The sequence below is a fragment of the Perna viridis genome, chromosome 7 (assembly GCF_037379345.1).
Source record: "Perna viridis isolate PV_CMFRI_1.1 ecotype Kerala chromosome 7, ASM3737934v1, whole genome shotgun sequence".
In the NCBI taxonomy this organism is placed as follows: domain Eukaryota; kingdom Metazoa; phylum Mollusca; class Bivalvia; order Mytilida; family Mytilidae; genus Perna; species Perna viridis.
The window spans coordinates 46,512,486-46,520,057 of record NC_142451.1 but is presented as its reverse complement, the minus strand read 5'-3'; positions in this window follow the sequence as shown (position 1 = coordinate 46,520,057).

Here is a 7,572-nt window from a genome sequence, read left to right as displayed (position 1 = left end):
TGCATGTTTCACATTTATAAATTTTTGGAAATTTTGGAGTCTCAGATTAGGACCCTCTTTGTAAATATCTGGGTCAGTGAAGGCGTATCTATTAGCAAACAAATATAGAACCAGGGATCAATAAATGGTCCTTAATTGTTCATTATCTTCATCAATGATATCGTCATTTATCACCACATACAATTCCTGTAAAACAGAAATAAAATCTGCTCACCACTTCTCTCTCTTCTATCTATTATATCCAGCGCTCAGTGGACAACATATCTCGACATTTCAATTTCCTGATCAACTGACTTCAAATCTTCTCCTATTTGGATCAGATGAATATAACGTTGAAATGTTTACTAAGGTTGCAGAGCAAGCGCTTCAAATAAACAACCTAAATTACGCAATTACTTCTTTCGAATAATTTTGAAAATTGCTTATGCCCTGAGTTAATACTTAGAACATTAAATATCAACCTATTCACTTTCCACCTAACTCGCCAAATGCACATTACGAGCACTACTCCCTTGAGCTATGCTATATATATCAATGAAATAATTATCGTTCTTGATTTCAGGAGACGGGCTGATATAAGACTATAGTACGTGCGCTGAGATAACCCCCGTGCATCCCCATTCATCAACCAAAATATGATTTTCAGGTACCCTTATACCTCCCATTTACGAATCTTTTTGTCGCCAAAAAATAAACTGAAGCATTTTTATTTTTTTTTGGCTACTTTTTATACCTCGTTGAGGCAAAAATCTTGATTCTACGAACTTCTTCTTTCTACAGAACAAAGTAAACTGACATGTGTATGTACCATCATGTAGCTTAATATCTCAGCTTTACAATGGTACCAGAAGAGTTGCTGTAACACCTTGGATTGTGTGGTAAAATGAAAAAAAAACGTACCTCTACCCCACAGAAAAATCGCTTAAATTCACATAGTTTTCAATGTCGAAACCCCTAGACTATTAATGATTCAGTCAAAAATGGTTTATTTGTTATTTTGTGTTTAGTATTATCCCAGTTGATACTTCTGTGGTTCTTTTGATGATTTTTGGTGATTTTCGTAGACAGAATTTATCGAAAAATGAAAGAATAGCGATTTTCGATTTTTCGGCCAAAAGTCACATAAATTCGACTCTACAAGTTATTGCTCAACTAAAACGTCTCAAATTTGGTATCATTCGATATATAATTTAATGTTCTACATAAATGATTCACGAAAAACTAATTTTCAAGAAAGGATTTTCAAAAAATGTTAAACATAAAAAATATTACCACTACCCCTAGAAAACTGGTCTCAGTATCAAATAGAATTCTCATTCAAACCATACTGACATCGTAGAACTCATATTTTAGGCATTCATAATTATGATAATATTGTTCCATATATATCTGATCAATTAAGGCGCTTGGATTTTCCTTTTGGGGTAACAATTAATATAAAATCGTAAAAGGGGGAATTTTCAGAATTTCAGAATTTTCTTCTATATCACCCGATATTGTATTTTTTTTTTTTAGATTATCGTAGTTTAAACAAGCTTTTGTGTGATACTGTACATTAATATAGCGTCTTCGCTTCAAAATGATCCCAAGTAATAAATATTGAACTTTTCCAAGTCAAGTTAGGTAGAAAATTGCTACCCCTACCCATGAAAAAAATGCTCTAACATGAACTAAAATGTTAATTTTTGGCATATAAATGGTGTACAATAGACATGTTGGGTACTACTGTTTTAATTATCGATGTATTCAAGACATCCTCTCATTTTAGGCGCGAATTTTTCAGTTTCAATGTGACAATAATGAGTTTTTCATAAAAAGCGGAATTTTCGGACATTAATTTTTCCTTCCATTTCACCTATAATTGGCAATTTTTTTTTCAGATACCGTATTTTAAATAAGCTTTTGTATATTCAACTACAATTATATAGTGTCTTAGCTTTCTAACGAGCCCAAGTAATAAATATTTGAACTTTTCCTAGTCCAAATAGGTGAAAAATTGCCACCCCAACCATGAAAAGAATACCTGAACATGAACCAAAATGTAATTTTTTAGCACATAATCGATGTAAAAAAGACATGTTTGGTGATATTGTTTTAATTATCGATATATTCAACATATATTCTCATTTCAGACGAGTAATTTTCAGTTTCAAGCTGACAATAATGAGTTTTTCGTACAATGGGGAATTTTCGGATTTTCATATTTTCTTTCATTTCACCTGTAATGGGCAATGTTTTTCAAGTCCTCTACTTCAAACAAGCTTTTGTATAATCAAACACATTTATATAGCATCTTTCCTTTCTAATGGGCTAAGGCAATGCACAATTGAACGTATTCCAGGCCATTTTGGCGAAAGAATGGTACCCCTACCCACATAAGTCTATCCCAAAAGAAAATGATCGTTTATACACAACGATAATTAAAACAATAGTACCAAACAAGTCTATTGTACACCGTTTATATGCCAAAATTAACATTTCAGTTCATGTTGAGGCATTTTTTCATGGGTAGGGATGGAAATTTTCCACTTAACTTGACTTGGAAAAGTTCAAATATTCATTACTTGGGCACATTTTGTAGCGAAGACACTATATTAATGTACAGTATCACACAAAAGCTTGTTTAAACTACGATAATCTAAAAAAAAATACAATATCGGGTGATATAGAAGAATATTCTGAAATTCTGAAAATTCCCCCTTTTACGATTTTAAAGTAATTGTTACCCCAAAAGGAAAATCTAAGCGCCTTAATTGATCAGATATATTTGGAACATGATTATCATAATTATGAATGCCTAAAATATAAGTTGTACGATGTCAGTATGCTTTGAATGAGAATTCTGTTTGATACTAAGTTTTCTAGGGGTAAGGGTAATATTTTTAACATTTTTTTAACATTCTTTCTTGAAAATTAGCTTTTCGTGGATCATTTATGTAGCACATTAAATTATCTATCGAATGATACCAAATTTGAGACGTTTTAGTTGAACAATAACTTGTAGAGTCGAATTTATGTGACTTTTGACCGAAAAATGGAAAATAGCATTTTTGCATTTTTTGACAAATTCTGACTACGAAAATAACCAAAATGCATCAAAAGAACCCCAGAAGTACATATTGGGATAATATTGAACAGAAAATAACAAATAAGCAATTTATTACTGAAGCATTAATACTCCAGGGGTTTTGACATTGAAAACTATGTGAATTTAAGCGATTTTTCGGCGGGGTAGGGGTACGTTTTTCATTATACCCCATAACCCTAAGTGTTACTTCAACTTTGTAGATCTAATTGTAAAGCTGAGACACTAGGCTACACGATGATATCTAAGATTGTTTAGTTTGTTCACACGAGCTATCCCAGGAAGACTTAGACGCTCATAAAATTGAGTCGCAAAAATCTTTGCTTTTTGACCAAGTGGGGTACAAATATAGGCTTGTACTGAAAAAGAATCCGAGAATATTCTTTGGCGACAAATTGATTTGGTAATGGGAGGTATAAAGGCACCTTAAAATCACCATGAAGTTGATGAGTAGGGGGTGCACGGTGGACCCTCCCAGCCCATGGACTATTAGTCTTGTTTCTGAATCCTGTAATTAATCAGATAGCACATCCACTGAAGAGGGAAAGGTTTATTTTTTTTTTAAATCGTAAAATAGGAGATGTGGTATGATTGTGTATTAATTGCCTTTTTTTCAAACACGTGTTTTCAAATTTCTTGACTCAGCGTATTCCCGACGTGACCAACTTTTCAGTTGTCAGTATAAGTAGCGACCTCACCTGTAAGAAGAATTCCATACCAGACAGGACCCAATGGATCTGCCTCTTGATGCCATTCCTCCCTTTTTTGGCCTAGGCAACTTTTTTCAGTTATTGATTAGTCATTACTATCAAACACTTTATTTTTTTTTTCAATAGGATTTTCTGATATTGATAGGAATCGTGTTGATAATACTTGTATTTGAAATGCCTTTAACCAAAACAGAAAGAAGAGTAAAGCTTAGAAATTACGGAATGTGTTGCAAAAACCAAATGGTGGGGGCGGCAGATGGCTGCCTACAAGATTCTTAACTTAATATGAGTCCCGATCATTTTCGATTCAACAAGGTTAATGTTTGACCTTCAACGAAAGTCTATAAAAATCAATGAATTCAAAGAGCGGCGGGGGTATCATTAGCAATACGACCCGTCCGTTCCGTCCGTCAAGTAAATTTTCGGGAGAAACACAGAAAATCGTTTTAATATAAAATCAAGTCGTAGGTGCAGATTTTTTAGTCAACTTGCAAATGTTTATTTAGTATTAAATATATATACTTGTTTACTCCTACTTACGGTTGTATAGCATTTTTACATGTATATCAAATAATATTAATAATTTAATTACAATAAGTGTTAAGTTTTGATAATAATTGTTTATTAGTGAAAATGGGAGGTAATCACCGATGTTTTGTTGATTTCATCATTACAGGCAAGCCAAAGACGAAGTCAAAGTCAAATATTTTATTATAATAAACAAAACTGTACAGTTGATGTATCTCCACCCCATATTAACATGACATTAGATTCAAGAAACAAAATAGAATGTCATATTAAAGTTTTATACTCAAGTTGTCTGAGCAGAAACATCCTACCCAAGTTAAATTATCTCCCATTTCATATACATGTAGTTATTTACTGGCTTCGATTATGTGACTTGTGTGAAGGGCAGTGTTTTCTACGCGTAAAAAAACTTTGATTTTTAGGTTAAATGTAATGGTTCGTTGATAGACTTTTTAAAAAAAAATTGTTGCGGATTATTTATACATAAATTGTTGGGTTACGTAAACGATTTCGATATTTCGCGAGTATTTTCATGACCAGTAAATGTTCATTTAATACCAATTATCATACATCCTTTTTTTTTTTTTTTATTTTACAGAAGAAATAAAATGAGATATATGTTGTACCAGATCAACTGTGAACATTTTTGCTGACCTGACAACTAACTCGAGAAGGCAACAATGATAAAAAAAAAAAAAAAAAAAAAAAAAAAAAAACAGCCACAAGTGCAGATTCACGTTGGAATCACGCAGGCTGTGATATCTAAACTAAAAAGAAACGAATTAAATATTTTGTGCTGTCCTGGATTTTTTTTTCAGAGTGCATTCCCATTTAAAAAAAAAATCTATGGATGCTTTTTTAAACAATAATTCTACTTTAAATTATCAGGGCAGATGATTAAGACAAGTTATCAGCGAAAACGTAATGGAACCCAGAGATGCAGAAATAAAACCCCCTTACTTCAGAAGAACATTGACAGAGCTAAATTACATTTTATTTATAAACAAATACTATCTTTAAAAGAATAAGTATTCGCATGTTAATTAAAATACCAAATTAATCCGATTTAGATTTTAAATATTTGGTGATTTTTCTGCTATTATATGTATTTCAATAAATTATAATTGAATTTGTTCACGAAGTAAACGGTTTTCAATTATTAAAAAATATATATGAGAGTGATTGCAAAACATTCCGAACACAAATGCCCTCCAAGCATCATGGATGTCGCGTGATGTCAAAGCGTGCGTCGAAAAAAAAAGAAACAACAACTTTTGCACTTAAAAAAATAAATCAAAGTAGCTAATTAATTTTCCAAATTAAATGGATGATAACAAGAAGATTCGTAAGCATTCGTTTTTTACGCTTCGGCATGTCAAAATATTTACACAAATGCCCACGATTATTTTATTCCTAAAGAGCTCACAAACCATTTTTAACAATTCGATTGCGAACACGATAGTTTTTAACTAAATAAGGGGTTTTTTAACGTCATTGACTACCCTGACGGGTCTCACACGAACGGAAATAGTTTGCATATCCAAAAGATTCCGTAAACTAATTTGCATACAAAATTGACATTTGTGACGCAAAATTGAATTTGCAATGGAAACAAGCAAAAGCACTTCTATGTTTAAAAAAAGAAATGTTTTTTAGATATATCTCTGTACAAAATTCTTGCTTATACAATTTATACGTTCTTAATTTACTACCATCAGCACAGGGGCGGATCCAGACACTTTTAAAATTAGTGGTGCCAGTCGGGGTTCCTCAGAAAAAAGGGAGGTGCAAGGACATTAAGTACCATTTTTTGTCAATTTTTTACATGAGAATGACAAATTTTCAAATCAAAAAGGGGGTGCCAACCCCCTGCACCCCTTTGGATCCGCCACTGCGCATATGAGCTAACACTTAAGCATCTTCCTCGAGTTGTTTGACAATATTTTTATGCATCATAACAGCAGATATTTACTGGTATAAATCGTGCGATAACTTGAGTTTTGTAATCAGTTGACCTTTATTATATTTACTACAAGTATGACAAGCCAAAGAGGTGAAACTTGAGTATTTTGTAATATTGCGAAATTAATTTTCGTTCACCTGGCCAAAGGCCACGTGAGCTATTGTTATCACTTGGCGTCCGTCGTCGTTAAAAAATTTCAAAACTCTTCTCTGAAACTTCTTGACCAATTAGAACCAAACTTGGTATGGATTTTCCATAGGGTATTCTGCATAGAACTGATGTGGGGATTTTTGATCTGCCGAAAAACAACAGAAGTTTTCCCTATATACATGTATGTCCAAAACTGTTCTGATGTTCAGCATGAGATCTATCTGTAGTAAAAATTTTTTCTGAAGTTCCGTAAAGCCAGGTTGGAGTAAATACCATTGTCGGCCATACCAAGACAAACCGCTCCAGAATCCAACTTTAAACCTGCCGAGATAATAGATACATCAATGACCACATCTGTACTATCACGTTACCAAATATAATTAGTGCCTCTAGGGGGCAGACCAGAAATTTTTGGGGGTATTTCTTGGCATGTTTTTTTTTGTGCTTTTTCGATGTTGTTACATTTGCTTTCAAAAATCTTCTCAGAAAATTGATAAGATTGTTCCTTAAAGAAGAGCGTTGAATCAAATCAATCAAACATGTAATTTCATTGGATAAGAGCACAGTTAATAATACACCAAGTCAAAATTAGAATCATAGTAAATAAATATACATAAACATATAGAGGTAAGGGTTTAGAAACATACAGAAAGATATCCTTTCAATTATAATGTATTCAGCATCAGAGGAGAGGGACTTAACAATTTTTCCGGTATAGTTTCGCTTTTTACACTTTAAAACTGCTTTCTAAACTTTTAACGTCTATGCTCACAACTGTCAAAGAGGGTCTGCAGTCCTACCACAACACTTGTTACTCCCGTAGTGGTATTAAATCAATGTGGATCTTGAAAAATTCGAAAGATCTTTTGGAGACAATCAGTTCAAGACTATTATCTGAATACAATAGCATTAAAACCTATGATTTTTCAACACTGTATACTTCTACTCCCCATACTCAGTAAAAATCCCGACTTAAAAAACATTATACATCGTTGTTTTTTTTCCAAAAAAGATGGTACACCTAGATACAAATATATAGTTCTTGGTAGAGATTCCTCATAGTTTGTAAGAAATAATTCCAAATCATCTTCCAAATATACAGAAGAAAATGTTTACAAAATGCTGGAATTTTTAAT